This window comes from Pristiophorus japonicus, chromosome 14, assembly GCF_044704955.1.
Source record: "Pristiophorus japonicus isolate sPriJap1 chromosome 14, sPriJap1.hap1, whole genome shotgun sequence".
Classification (NCBI taxonomy): Eukaryota; Metazoa; Chordata; class Chondrichthyes; family Pristiophoridae; genus Pristiophorus; species Pristiophorus japonicus.
In genome coordinates, this window is record NC_091990.1 from 56,968,834 (window position 1) to 56,983,224 (window position 14,391).

Sequence of the window (14,391 nt, forward strand, 5' to 3'; positions counted from 1 at the left end):
CTCCCTTGCCTCAGCACATCCGCTGCTGAGGCCTTCATCTATGCCTTTGGTAATTCTAGACTTGACTATTCCAACGCAATCCTGGCTGGCCTCCCACATTCTATCCAACGTAAACTAGGTGATCCTAACTCGCACCAAGTCCCGCTCACCCATCACCCCTGTGCTCGGTGACCTACATTGGCTGCCGCTTAAACAAAGTCTCATTTTTAAAATTCTCGTCCTTCTTTTCAAATCCCTCCATGGCCTCGCCCCTCCTCTGTAATCTCCTCCAGCCCCACAAACCGCCTCCTCCCTCCCCCCCTCCCCCAACACCACGAGATGTTTGTGCTCCTCTAATTCTGCCCTCTTGAGCACCCCAGATTGTAAATCGCTCAACCATTGGTGGCCATTTGCCAACCATTGGCAACATTTAAAGATCACATGGATGAACTTCAACAATTGTACATCCCCGTCTGGAGTAAAAATAAAATGGGGAAGGTGACTCAACCGTGGCTAACAAGAGAAATTATGGATAGTGTTAAAACCAAGGAAGAGGCATATAAATTGGCTAGAAAAAGCAACAAACCTGAGGACTGGGAGAAATTTAGAATTCAACAGAGGAGGAGTAAGGGTTTAATTAAGAGGGGGAAAATAGAGTACGAGAGGAAGCTTGCAGGGAACGTAAAAACTGACTGCAAAAGCTTCTATAAATATGTGAAGAGAAAAAGATTAGTGAAGACAAATCTAGGTCCCTTGCAGTCAGATTCAGGTGAATTTATAATGGGGAACAAAGAAATGGCAGACCAATTGAACAAATACTCCGGTTCTGTCTTCACGAAGGAAGACACGAATAATCTTCCGAATGTAGTAGGGGACAGTGGGTCTAGTGAAAAGGAGGAACTGAAGGATATCCTTATTAGGCAGGAAATTGTGTTAGGGAAATTGATGGGATTAAAGGCTGATAAATCCCCAGGGCCTGATAGTCTGCATCCCAGAGTACTTAAGGAAGTGGCCCTAGAAATAGTAGATGCATTGATGATCATTTTCCCCATCTATCAACTCTGGATCAATTCCTATGGACTGGAGGGCAGCTAATGTAACACCACTTTTTTAAAAAAGGAGGGAGAGAAAATGGGTAATTATACACCAGTTAGCCAGACATTAGTAGTGGGGAAATTGTTGGAATCAATCATTAAGGATGAAATAACAGTGCATTTGGAAAGCAGTGACAGGATCGGACCGAGTCAGCATGGATTTATGAAAAGGAAATCATGCTTGACGAATCTTCTGGAATTTTTTTTGAGGATGCAACTAGCAGAGTGGACATGGGAGAACCAGTGGATGTGGTGTATTTGGACTTTCAAAAGGCTTTTGACAAGGTCCCGCACAAGAGATTGGTGCGCAAAGTCAAAGCACATGGTATTGGGGGTAATGTACTGACGTGGATAGAGAACTGGTTGGCAGACAGGAAGCAGAGAGTCGGGATAAACGGGTCCTTTCAGAATGGCAGGCAGAGATTAGTGGAGTGCCGCAGGGCTCAGTGCTGGGACCCCAGCTCTTTACAATATACATTAACAATTTGGATGAAGGAATTGAGTGTAATATCGCCAAGTTTGCAGATGACACTAAACTGGGTGGCGGTGTGAGCTGTGACGGGGACGCGAAGGGGCTGCAGAGTGACTTGGACAGGTTAGGTGAGTGGGCAAATGCATGGCAGACGCAGTGTAATGTGGATAAATATGAGGTTATCCATTTTGGGGGCAAAAACACAAAGGCAGATTATCTGAATGGTGGCAGGTTAGAAGGGGAGGTGCAACGAGTCCTGGGTGTCATGGTTCATCAGTCATTGAAGATTGGCATGCAGGTACAACAGGCAGTGAAGAAAGCAAATGGTATGTTGGCCTTCATAGCTAGGGGATTTGAGTATAGGAGCAGGGAGGTCTTACTGCAGTTGTACAGGGCCTTAGTGAGGCCTCACCTGGAATAGTGTTCAGTTTTGGTCTCCTAATCTGAGGAAGGACATTCTTGCTATTGAGGGAGTGCAGCGAAGGTTTACCAGACTGATTCCAGGGATGGCTGGACTGTCATATGAGGAGAGACTGGATCAACTGGGCCTTTATTCACTGGCATTTAGAAGGATATGAGGGGATCTCAGAAACGTTTAAGATTCTGACGGGGCTGGACAGGTTAGATGCGGGAAGAGTGTTCCCGATGTTGGGAAAGTCGAGAACCAGGGGACATAGTCTTAGGATAAGGGGTAGGCCATTGTTAACCTATGGAATTCCCTACCGCAGAGAGTTGTTGATGCCAGTTCATTGGATATATTCAAGAGGGAGTTAGATATGGCCCTTACTACTAAGGAGATCAAGGGGTATGGAGAGAAAGCAGGAAAGGGGTACTGAGGGAATGATCAGCCATGATCTTATTGAATGGCGGTGCAGGATCGAAGGGCCGAATGGCCTACCTCCGCACCTATTTTCTATGCCTTCTGTTGCCTCGGCCCCAAGATCTAGAATTCCCTGCCTAAACCTGTTCGCTTCTCTACTTCCTTTAAGATGCTCCTTAAAACCTACCTCTATGACCAAGTTTGGTCACCTGCCCTAATTTCTGCTTATGCGGTTCGCTGTTAATACTGTGAAGCGCCTTGGGACGTTTCACTACTTTAAATGTGCTATATAAATACAAGCTGTTGTTGTCTCCTCCCCTCCTGAAGGTGCTGGCTCATGGTAGGTGCAGTTCCATCAGCTCTCCAGTCCAGCAGCCCACCTGCCATTCACCAAAAACGAGCCAAAAAGTACAAGACCCCAGGTGTAAGCGCAGGAAGCAGGCCGTCAGATCCATTCTGTGCAGCCCGGGCATGCAGTCAATAGTTAAAAAGCAGAATGCTATGGATACTGGAAATCTGAAACAGAAAATGCTGGAAATACTGGTCAGACAGCATCTGTGGAGAAACATCAGAAAGGTCAGAGACCTGAAACGGTAACTCTCGTTTCTCTCCCCTCATATGCTGTTTGACCCGCTGAATATTTTCCAGCACTTTGTTTTTAAGTGCTTCATGTCACATGTTTTTTCCGCTTGGAAAGGCCTGACCACAGGTCAAGTCTCACCTGTTGCCCGTTACACCCAAAAGAGCCGAATGTCCCCATTGGAAAATGTTGGGGTGGGGGGAGGAGAGAAAGAGGGGAAAAAAAGTGTGTTGAGGGCACATTAAACATGCTGAAAGCCTCCCTGCAACAGTGACCCAGAAATCCCGGCCTCTCCCCAGGTCGGTACGGAGTGTGTACGGACCCAGGAGGGCATCGCAAAAGCCGGTTTTCAATGCACAATGCCCATGCGCTGAAAACCGGCTTTTCCGATCTGTCAAGTTCCTGGCTTGACAGTTCGCACACATCTCGGGAGCGAGGACATTTGCATGGGCAAGATTGCATCATTTACCCATCTCTTGCCCAGCATATGCTCTCAAAACTCTTGCGCCTGATAAAAGCTGCCATTGGGGAAAGAGAGAAGGGTGACCAGCGAAGTGCCCTTTAAATAAAAATTGGATAGAACTTCCCCGTGGCTGCTTGGGCCTGTGCTCAGGTGTGCTGGGCGCTAGCAAAGGGTCATGGTCTGCATTTGCCCTGAAGCCCCATTTGCTGACCTTTAAACGCTTGATGCTGGAACCCAACAGAGAACTCCTGTGCCCAGAGCAGGTGCCTATACACTTGTCAGAAGCAGAGGAACCAGACCAGTACCCAGCTATCACCAGGCTCTACACCTATGCCAGTTTAATTTAAAGAAATCTTGTTGCATTTGTTCAGTCTGTAACCTGTGTTTAAGAAGTTTTTGGTTGGCAGAGTTCTCTCAGCACTTAGCCTGAAATCACTGCGCCCGGAGGGCTGGGGAACATCGGCTTCAGATCACAATACTGCACACAGTATTGCAATGGATGATTAATGAATCTGTTCCATGGTCTCTTGTACTTTTATGGCATAAGTGGTTTGAGTAAACACACGGAAGAAGCATGTGGCAAACCAGACTCCTCACCCACCCTTTCCTTCACCCGGTCTGTCTCACCTGTGACAGAGACTGTAATTCCCATATTGGACCTTTCAGTCGCTCAGGAACTCACTTTTAGAGTGGAAGCAAGTCTTCCTCGATTTCGAAGGACTGCCTATGATGATGCACTCAGTAATAAAATGTTGCTATTGGTCCCTGACACGGTCCCTCCAGCGATCTTGAGGTCAGCCGAGATTCTTCTCATGGTTTCCCCACAGGGCAAGGTTAATATTGGGGCGGGGGGGGGGGGGGTGCGATCTACTCAAACCACTTATGCCATAAAAGTTACAAGAGACCATGGCCAACAGATTCATCAATCATCCATTGCAACACCATATAGGGTCAGCAGAGAACGGGAGCGGTATTATTCTGAAAAACACAAATTTGGCACATACTCAACTAATTAAAAACACATACGCGAGGGAGTTGGGAATAGAGGGATCTGTGGACAGGGTGCATAGAGGTAGTTAGAGTGGGAGGAGGCATGTGTGAAGAATAAACACAGCACCAGTTGGGTCAAATGGTCTGTTTCTGTGCTGGAGATTTCATGTAATACAAGAAAAAAGGACATTGGATCCATGGGCCTGTCCCATTAAGTTCAAGGGACCTTCTCACCAATTCAATCAATCCCCTCTCTCTCCAGAAACTCACTGATACGTTGGCTTCAATGGATCTCCATACTACATAGAATATACAACACAAAACAGGCCATTGGGCCCAACCAGTCCAGGCTGCTGTTTATGCTCCACTTTAGCCTCCCCCATGTTTTCTCATCTATCAGCATAATCCTCTATTCCCTTCTCCCTCAGATGCTTATCTAGCTTCCCCTTAACTGCATCTACACTATTTGCCTCAACTACGCCATGTGGTAGCGAGTTCCACATTCTCACTCTCTGGGTAAAGAAGTTTCTTCTGAATACCCATTTGATTTCTTGTTGACTATCTTATATTTGATGGTCTTTAGTTTTGCTCTTCCCCACAAGTGGAAACATTCTCGGTGTCTGCTCTATCAAAACCTTTCATCATTTTGAAGACCTTTACTGGGCCACCCCTCAGCCTTATAAATATTTTTTGCACCCTTTCCAGTGTCTCCATATCCTTTTTATAACATGGCAATCAGAACTGTGCACAGTACTCCAAGTGTGGTTTAACCAAAACTATTCGAATGCTTTGCCAGAATTGATCTGGGAGTCCCGTCAATTACCACATCTTTCGGAGGCATTTTAATTGCTCCACAGGCACACTTATTTTGAACTGCTACAAAAAAGCAGCAACCATTTTGTACTCAGCCACGATCCCAAAAATAGCAACAGGGTGAACAACTAGTTAGTTTCATTTTAAGGGGGCTGGTGGAGGGAGCGGGGGGCAAATGTCCTCGTTCACTGGGAAGAACTCCCTGCTCTTCTGCTACAGGGCAGTAGTCACTACCTCTGTTGCTCAGAGTGCTAACTTGAAGAATGTGGACATCCTCCCCTCCAAAAAAATCAGGAGTCCCACCTTGAAACAAATGAAAAGTTGATCTTGCGCTAACACAATTCTGAAAAAACAAAGATAAAATCAGCCGCTCCAGCTTCAACTCAAAATCCCAGAAAACAGTCCAAAATCAAAAAAACTCAAGAGCTGCAAACCTATTTAAAAAAGCACAGCTGTCAAAACTCCAAATGCTACTTATAGTAGTTCTGACCCAACAATTCAGCCACGATCAGTATTTACAGGACTATTCGGGGTCAGGTTTATTTTGGCTGAGAAGCTGAGCAAACTCCCCCCCCCTCCCCTTCACTCTCATACTGATCCACAGGTCGCAACCACAATAGCATCAGATGAGACATGAAACCATCTGCTCCCTCAGGTGGATAGAAAAGATCCTATGGTACTATTTCAGAGCTGGGAAGTTCTCCCTACATCCGACAATATTTATCCCTCAACCATCAGTGAAACAGATTATCTTGTCATTGTCTCACTGCTGTCTGTGGGAGCATGCTGTGCGTATTTTGACTACATTACAAGTGACTGCACTTCAAAAATACTCCATTGGCTGTAAAGCGCTTTGGGACGTCTGAGGTCTTAAAGGCACTTTTGACATGCCCTTTATTTCTTTACATATTCTGCAAGCGGAATTATCAGAGAAACTGCAGTGGTGGCAAAGATCCCAGTTTAACCACAAGTACTTCTTAGAGGGATACTAGTGATGTTGCAATGTGTTGTGTCCTGTGCTGTGCCTCTCGTGGGGCCCAAGTTTCCGCCCTCTGGAAAAACCATAAGGTGCACCGACTTTCTGGAATAAAAAGGGTGCCGAAAACCTACCTTGTGATTCTCCGGTCTCCTCAGGATGTCTTCATGCTCGGCGTGGCACAGCACAAGGGATCGGGGGCGGAGCCAGGTCCCGCGCTGAAAATAGTGCCGGGACCTCTGCGCATGCGCGCTAGAGTGTGCGTACATGTGCAGTAGCTCCAGGCCCCCCCGAGGCTCCTTGGGAGGCGCCCGACCCTGGCCCTAACCAAATGGGATCACCGGGCGAAGATCGGGACTCGGACCTCCCTCCTCCCCCCCCCCTTCCTCCCGATCAGCCTCCCCTCGTCGCCCCCACCCTCCCTATCAGCCTCCCCCCCCCCGCCGTCAACAGGGCCCGCCCGCCCAGCATCTTGCTGGGGTGGGCCCAGTCCGGTGTCGGCAGCATTCCGTTCAGCCTCTTCCCCTCCTCCCTCCCGTTCAGCTTTCCCTCCCCCCTTCCTCCCTCCACGTCGGCGGCGGCGGCCCGAGCCAGCCCGTTCAGCCTCTCCTCCCTCCACCCCTCACTGACAGAGACAGAGAGACACTGACAGACAGCGAGAGGGACACTGGGGGGCCCCGTCCCAGCACGCTGTTGGAGGACCCCCGGTGCTGCAGTGTGTGAGTATAAGTAATTTTTTATTTATTGTTTGATTTTTGATTTTTTTTATATTTTATTTTAATTTTGTTACTGGTTAATTTATTGATTTATTTATCATTTATTATTGATGATGGCTCTATTTGTAAAAGTGAAGTGTTTAATGTTTGTAAACTCCCCTTCCTCCCCCCATCGCCCAATCTCATTCCCTACGCCTGATTTATAAGTGGAGGTAAGGTTTTTCCAGAGCATACAAAAATCTACACTTACTCCAAAACTAACTTAGAATGGAGTAAGTTTTCACTGCCTAAACTTGCAAAACAGGCATAAATGGCTGGACGCGCCCTCTTTTGAAAAAAAAAATCTGTTTTAAAATGAAACTATTCTAACTGACTAGAACTGGAGCAAACTCAATGCCGAGAATTGCAATTTCTAAGATACTCCATTCGAAACTAGTTGCTCCAAAAAAAATAGGAGCAACTCAGGCCGAAACTTGAGCCCGCAGTCTCTGCCACTGAAATATTAATGCAGGCAAAGCTTACCAAGAACCTTCACCAAACAGGCTAAATACAACTTTTCCTTAGGACAAGAAAATAATCAAAAATATGAGGCAAAAATTAAACTGCAGTGTCCACTCTCTCCAACTGGTAAAACTTCCTCCAGCTCAATAAAACCAAATCCACTCTCCTCGGTTCCTGGCGTCCAGCAAGCTCGCCGGATGCCACCTCAAGCATGAAACCTCAGCGCCAGCCCCACTCTAAGCCAAACTTCCTTCGCCGCAGCTTATCTTGCATCAGCAGCAATCGCTTCAAGCTCAGAAATATCACGAATCTCTGTCCCCTCACCAGTGAGGCCTAGTCCAAAGCTTTCATCGCCTCAGCCCCTCCATAAAACGACAATGTGCCCAGAACTCTGTTGCCAGTGCCCTCTCAACGCACTCCCCGTCCTTCCTGAGTTCCGTGGGCTTCCTGTGCCTCAATGGAGGTGATTATAAAATCCTTGTACAGGTGTTTAAATCCCTCCACAGCCTCATCCCACCCTACCACTTCACACTACACTCCAGGGAAGCTGTTCCCTGCTCCACCATTGGAGGCCGTCTCTTCACTCCTCAAAGGGTTAAATTAAGAGGACAGGGCGCATTAATTTGGCTTGAAATCCCTTGTGTATAGAAGGTTGAGTGATGATCTGATCAAAGTGTTTAAAATGACAATGGGATTGGATAGATACTGAGAAACTATTTCCTCTGGACGTGGAATCCGGATCAATGGAACATATCTTAAAATATTAGAGCCAGGCCATTCAGGTGTGAAATCAGGAAGCATTTTTTTCACACAAGGTAATGTAAATCTGGAATTCTCTCCCCAAAATGGATGCTAGGACAACTGAAGCTTTTGTTGGGCAAGGGTGCTGTGGGATATGGAGCAAATGGCACTGACGGAACAGGCTCAAGGGGCTGAATGGCCTACTCCTGTTGCTATGTTCCTCTACGAAGGCCACAGGAATCACACTACTTATTCCACCTCTTCTCCTTTACCCCCTCCCACCCCGCCTGCACTCAATGACTTTCAAATGCGGAGGAATTAGGCCCAGGAGTTCTTGTTCGAAGATTGCGACAGTTACAATTTACTCTCGAGTTCTGCGCTTTTCAAAAGTTACTTTGATCGTTGGCGGTGCCATAGTGCAAACCACACATCACCTGGAAAACATGAAGGCAGAAGCAGCACAGCCTGAACCTGCAACAGCAGCCCGGTTAGATTAAGAGGCCTGCTCTTCCCCCTCCTTCCTCTCTAGAAACTTCTGCCCGTGGATAGCGTACACTGCAGTACGATGCCATCCAGTCCCAAGCCACGCTCCATTACTTCACTTGCATAGCCAATCTTGCCGCATGAGTATGGGAAGTGTTAGCAAGCTGTTCAACCACAAGGGAATCAGCCAAATCAGATCGTGCCCTTCACCAATATCCCTGGAATCCCGTAAAAGTCACGCATCATAAAATTGCCAATTCTTCATCGTCACTGCATCAAACTCCCTACCGAACAACACTGTGGGAGCACCTTTACCACAAGGAATGCAGCGGTTCAGGAAGTTGGCCTACCACCAACTTCTCAAGTGTAATAAATGCCAGGCTTGCCAGCGATGCCCACACCCCAAAATGAGTTTACAAACAGCTTTCCGGCTGGATGGCAATGAGGATTATGAACTCGGGCAGAATATCCCCTCCCTAACCCAAAGTTACGGAGACCAAGTGTACACAGCACAAGCCTGCCACTGAACCGGTTTGACTCAGCAAGCTGCTGCCTGAACACAGAGGCTTTGTGGAAGCCCCTTTCAGGAAAGGACACAGCACCCAATGGGGGAAAAGCTACTTTCCTGAAGGCAAGGCCTCCTTTGATGTTGTGTTCATACAGAACCATGATGACCAAAAGCTACCCCAGCTCCTGGTACCTCAGATTCCCAGGCAACTTGGCGCTCTTGAAAAGCCAAGAGTCACAACTTTTGTTTTCTGGCCTCAGCCCTTCCCAGTAGGCCGGGGGAGGGTGTGCGGGGTGGGAGCAGCGTTATGGGTAAACACAGCCCCAACGTGAGCCAATTGCCAGCTTGCACGCCTGGGATGAGGGTTCATCCTCCGTAGTCACCAGCTGCTGCGGCTACCTGTAGGGGTTTAGAACAGCTCTCCACCACCACACTTGCCTCATTGTGCGTTACTGTGTCAGGTGGGTCACTGGTGGTGTCACTGAAACACCGGCCGTGTTGCCGTTTGTGTGTTGCTCATGATGAGAACACCACCACAGGTCTAGGCTATACAGCTGGAGCGCCGGGCCCTGGAATATCGTATGCGAAGGTGCGGCAAATGAGGGTACAGGGCCCAGAAGAGCCGAGGACTCAGGGGCAACACGGGCCTGCCAAGACTGCAATTCAGGTCCGTGCAGCAGAGCAGGTCTCCAGTCGTCCTGGTTAACCCTTGCCACTGGATAAAGACCTAGCTGTGTCGAGCCTGTGTGGTGGCTGGTGTGCAACGGTCACCATACGTTGAAAAAATCCACGCACATGCATCTTCCACCCCCTCAATTGGAGTTCAGGACTGGAACATCAGGTCCTTCATTGAAACATCTGCACTCTTGAGGAAGCAAGTCATCCTCGTTCGAGGGACCGCCTATGATGATGATGATTGCTCGCTCAAATTCATTTGCCGAGATGGCACACACCTCGCGGGGCACTCTGCAGCATGTTGGCAGTGCAGATAGCCACCCCGTGAGTTGGCTTTGGGCAAAGTCTGCGGCCAGAGACCAACGGGCTCAACAACTGCGCAGCACGGGGTGGTTTCCAGTCTCTGCGGTGCACGAGGAGCAGAGCCAGTCTGACTGGAATAAACAAGGGCAGAGGAAAGGAGCAAATTGCAGAGTAATAACATCACACAATATAAAAGTAACAGATAGATCTTTTCTGTTGCACAATTTCTATCTGTGACCCTGAATTCCCGAGAAGTGAATAAACAGCGAAAGGAGTTACTGTTTGGGCAGGAAGCGGAGGTTGTTATTTGACCCCAGATAACAGGTCTAAGGATCAGGAAAATGGTCATTTTCAGCAATAAAAATTCCAGCTGCACTTATCGCTTTGCAATCCATTTGGAACTATGCACACAGCACAGGCACCAACCAATGCCAATGTTATTTCTGAATGTGACACGCATTCTAACGAGTGCTGAAATTCCCATCACTCCCAGTAAAAAAACTGGAGACAAATGCAACAAATGTCTGAAATGCCACGTGCCGATCACAGTCCGGGCAGGGTAATTTCTCTCCATCAATCCTCCCAGAGTGGGGTGACCCTTCACACCTTACCCAAATTGCTATCGTTCACACGAGTGCTGGTTTGTGCAGGATACATGATTGGTGGGCCAGCATCACTGCGGTGCCCAATCCGATCCTCAACTGACGCCCTCCCAAATGCAGCCATCACTTCCTCGCCATCAGGAGCAGGAATCCCAGCACATTTCCCACTCCCGGACCCTGCTGCACTGAGGTCAGCTGCAGAGCACCAGCTGAGATCAGCAAAGATGATTGAACAACGATGCATTTTAGGTTAAAAGAACGAGGAGAGACATCGTAAACTAAATGACACAATTTTAATGGGGAGGGGAGGGAGAAGGGGCAGGAACATGATAAGCCCGGATTTTTCTCACATACACGTGGCAGGTCGAGTTGATAAAGTGGTTAAAAAGCACATTGGATCTTTGGCTTTATACAACCTTCTGAGAACCCTGCGTTCTTCCAATCTTGGCCTCTTGTGCATCCCAACTTATTTCACCCCACCACTAGCGGCCATGCCTTCCGCTTCCTAGGTGCCAAGCTCTGGAATTCCCTCCCTAAACCTCTCCATCTCTACACCACCCTCTCCTCCTTGAAACCTACTTCTCTGACCAAGCTTTTGGTCACATATCCTGATGCTGCAGGCTGTTTTACTATGTTAGAATGCTCTATATAAATGTAAGTTGTTATAGAAACATAGAATACAGAAACAAGGAAGTTATTCTGAACATTTATAAAACACTGGTTAAGCCTCAGCTGGAGTATTGTGTCCAATTCTGGGCACCACACTTTTGGAAGGACATCAAGGCCTTAGAGAGGGTGCAGAGGAGATTTACTTGAATGGTACAAGGGATGTGGGTTATGTGGAGAGATGAGAGAAGTTGGTAGTAGAACAGAGTTAAGGGGAGATTTAAAGAGAGATGTTCAAAATGATGAGGGTCTTTAATAGAAGAGAGGGAGAAACGGTTTCTACTGGCAGGAGGGTCAGTAACCAGGACACAAATTTAAGATAATTGGCAAAGCAACTAGAGGTGAGATGAGAAAAAAAAATTATGCTTCAAGTTATGATGATCTGGATGGCACTGCCTGAAAGGGTGGTAGAAGTAGATTCAATAGTTACTTTCAAAAGGGAATTGGATATATATTCGAAATGGAAAATAATTGCAGGGCTATGGGGAAAGGACAGAGGAGTGGAAATAATTGTATAGCTCTTTGAGAGCCAGCACAGGCAGAGTGTGCAGAATGGCCTCCTTCTGTGCGAAGTGTCTATGAACCAGGGACCATTCTGATTTGTGCAGCTCACCAGCTGAACTCACCGAGCGATTAGGGAGCTGCGGCTACAACAGAACAAAGGTCAGGAGGGGCCAAGGTACAGAACGCTCGTGTTTTGTATTGATGTGGGTCTACAAGATCCGAGAGTGACGACAGGAGCCTCAAGTTCACAAAGCAATCTGAGCTTGAACCATCATAAGCCTGACCACAACCTTCAAGCTATTTTATCAGGCACAAAGAAACAGGCCCGGGGACCTTCGCACACCGAGAGGCGGTGTCGAAAAAAAGGCGAGGCAGAGAAAAATGACCCGGGCAGTCAGCCTGCGCCATGGTTAATAGTTAACAATAAATAGCTCATACCCACCAGAGACAGCCAGGGAGGTATTGGATCCCTCAGTCAAGGAAAGGTGCAAACAGAGGAACAAACATGAAGAAGCTGTCAAACAGGTGCACAAAATGATTCAGCACGCATCCCAAATCACAACACATTTAGTCAATACTCAAAGTAACAGCTTTATTTGTGGTATTCAGCAACTCCAAGATAGGAAACCCTGCTACAGATATTGTCAAACACGACCCTCACTCTGATAGACACTCTTCTACATGGGAAGGCAGAGCACCTTCAATCCTAAAACACCCTCACCTCTCCATAGAACATCTCACTGGCAGAGACCCAACCCACCCCAAAACCTGATAATGCAGATTTTAAAAATAACTGACTTGGAAATCAGCCAGCACTCAAACTTTACTAACTTGAGAATTAGTACATAAAATGGCCTCCACCTCCCCCATACAGCGTGACAAACTAACCCCAAATACATCAAAATCCCAGTTTGCAGCTTTAATTCTGTAGTTAATAAAAACATAATGTGAACCAAGCAAAGTCAGTCTCGATCCACTGTGCCTGAACACAGAAACAGGTGGTGACCATTCAACCCCTTGAGCCTGTTTCACCATTTAACTAAGATTGAGGATAACACAAGAACATAAGAAATAGGAGCAGGAGTAGGCCATTCGGCCCCTCGAACCTGCTCCGCCATTCAATAAGATCATGGCTGATCATCTACCTCAACTCCACTTTCCCCTTACACAAGGATTCACGATCACTAGGTTACCAGACATGGATGGATGGTCAGGCTTCATCTGTATTGTACTGTGCAAGACAAATTACAGAAATCGGTTAAAAACATTTTGCTGGATCCTGTAACTCAACGCCTTGTGCCCACATTTGTTCCACATCTCCTGACACCCTTATCCGACACAAATCTATCCATCTCAATCTTGAAAGTTTCAACTGAATCGATCGAATTTCAATCGAGTCGATTCCTCTTATACCAATACAAGCTGATAGCCAACATGAACACTGCTGCGTATGTTTTTAATCAGGTTACACGGCGTGTTAGGTTTCTGTGCTCATCCCGAGAGCAGCACAACCCGGAGCAGAGTGGGAACAAATCCGACAAGATCCGATAGAAGCCTCTCCTCCAGAGTGAAAAGGAAGGCTTTTCACCAATGCCATCCCCCGCCAACCTGCAGCAAGCCCTGGGCAGCAGCAGGAGGAGGGCGGCCTGAGCCACCCAGGCAAACACTCAGCACCCCTGTCCCCTCCCCCACTGCCGGGGCCGGGGTCCAGGCCGTTCTTTGTGCCGCTGCGCTGCCGGGCGCCGAAGCGGCTCCCTGCACCGCCACAGGATCCGGGCTGGAGTAATGGGCGGGAGGCCCTCGCACAAATAACTCCCCCCGCACCTTTCCCACTCCCCAGGCCCGGGGGATCAGGGACCACCCGAGCCCGCTCAAACCCCGCGCACCAGGCCCCAAAAGCCAGGCCTCGCGTACTCGGCACATTCGGGGATCCGGGTCCAGGTGGTGCTCAAGGCCGAGGCCCAATGCTCAGGCTCCGGGGCCCGCCGCTTCGAACGAGGCCCGCCTCGAGCAGGAAGCTCCCGCCCAATAATCGACGCGGCTTCTCCTCAGATAAGGGCGGCCGCGACCCGGGGCCTACACGCACGCACCGCCTTTCTCTCCCCAGGCCCTACCTGTCCGTGTGCCGCCGCCGCGCGTGTCTGCCTCGCACCAGCGCTGCCGTTGCGCTCAGCCATCTACTGCCGCACTCTGCGCCTGCGCCGCCGCCCCGGGGGCCCGCCGGGAAACCAAGTCTTTCTCCCAGCACGCCCCACGGCAGAACTACAACTCCCGGCCTGCCCCGCGCGGCTGCCCGCTTGATTGGTTCTGGGGGTGGGGGAGATGGGCACTGAGCTGCCATCTTCCAACCTTTTCTGGGCACTTCTTCACTCACCTCATTGAATATATTTAAGGTGGAAATAGATTTTTGAGCGATAAGCGATATATTCAAGAGGGAGTTAGATGTGGCCCTTACGGCTAAAGGGATCAATGGGTATGGAGAGAAAACAGGAATGGGGTACTAAA

The 14,391-nt window shown here is 48.5% G+C and overlaps 1 protein-coding gene across 8 annotated transcripts in view; it reads right to left on the bottom strand.

Moving 5' to 3' along the window:
• LOC139279915 (thyroid hormone receptor-associated protein 3-like) overlaps positions 1-14,092 on the bottom strand; it is a 142,180-nt gene extending 128,088 nt beyond the window's left edge. For 6 of the 8 annotated variants that reach the window (XM_070899233.1, XM_070899238.1, XM_070899234.1 and 3 more), the window contains exon 1: positions 14,001-14,092. The gene's annotated coding sequence lies outside the window, so the exon portion shown is untranslated. Of the gene's footprint in view, positions 1-13,031; positions 13,057-13,079; positions 13,118-14,000 lie in introns of those variants that run through there. The other 2 variants (XM_070899231.1, XM_070899232.1) reach the window with 2 other exon arrangements.
• Between the last annotated feature and the right edge of the window lie 299 nt (positions 14,093-14,391).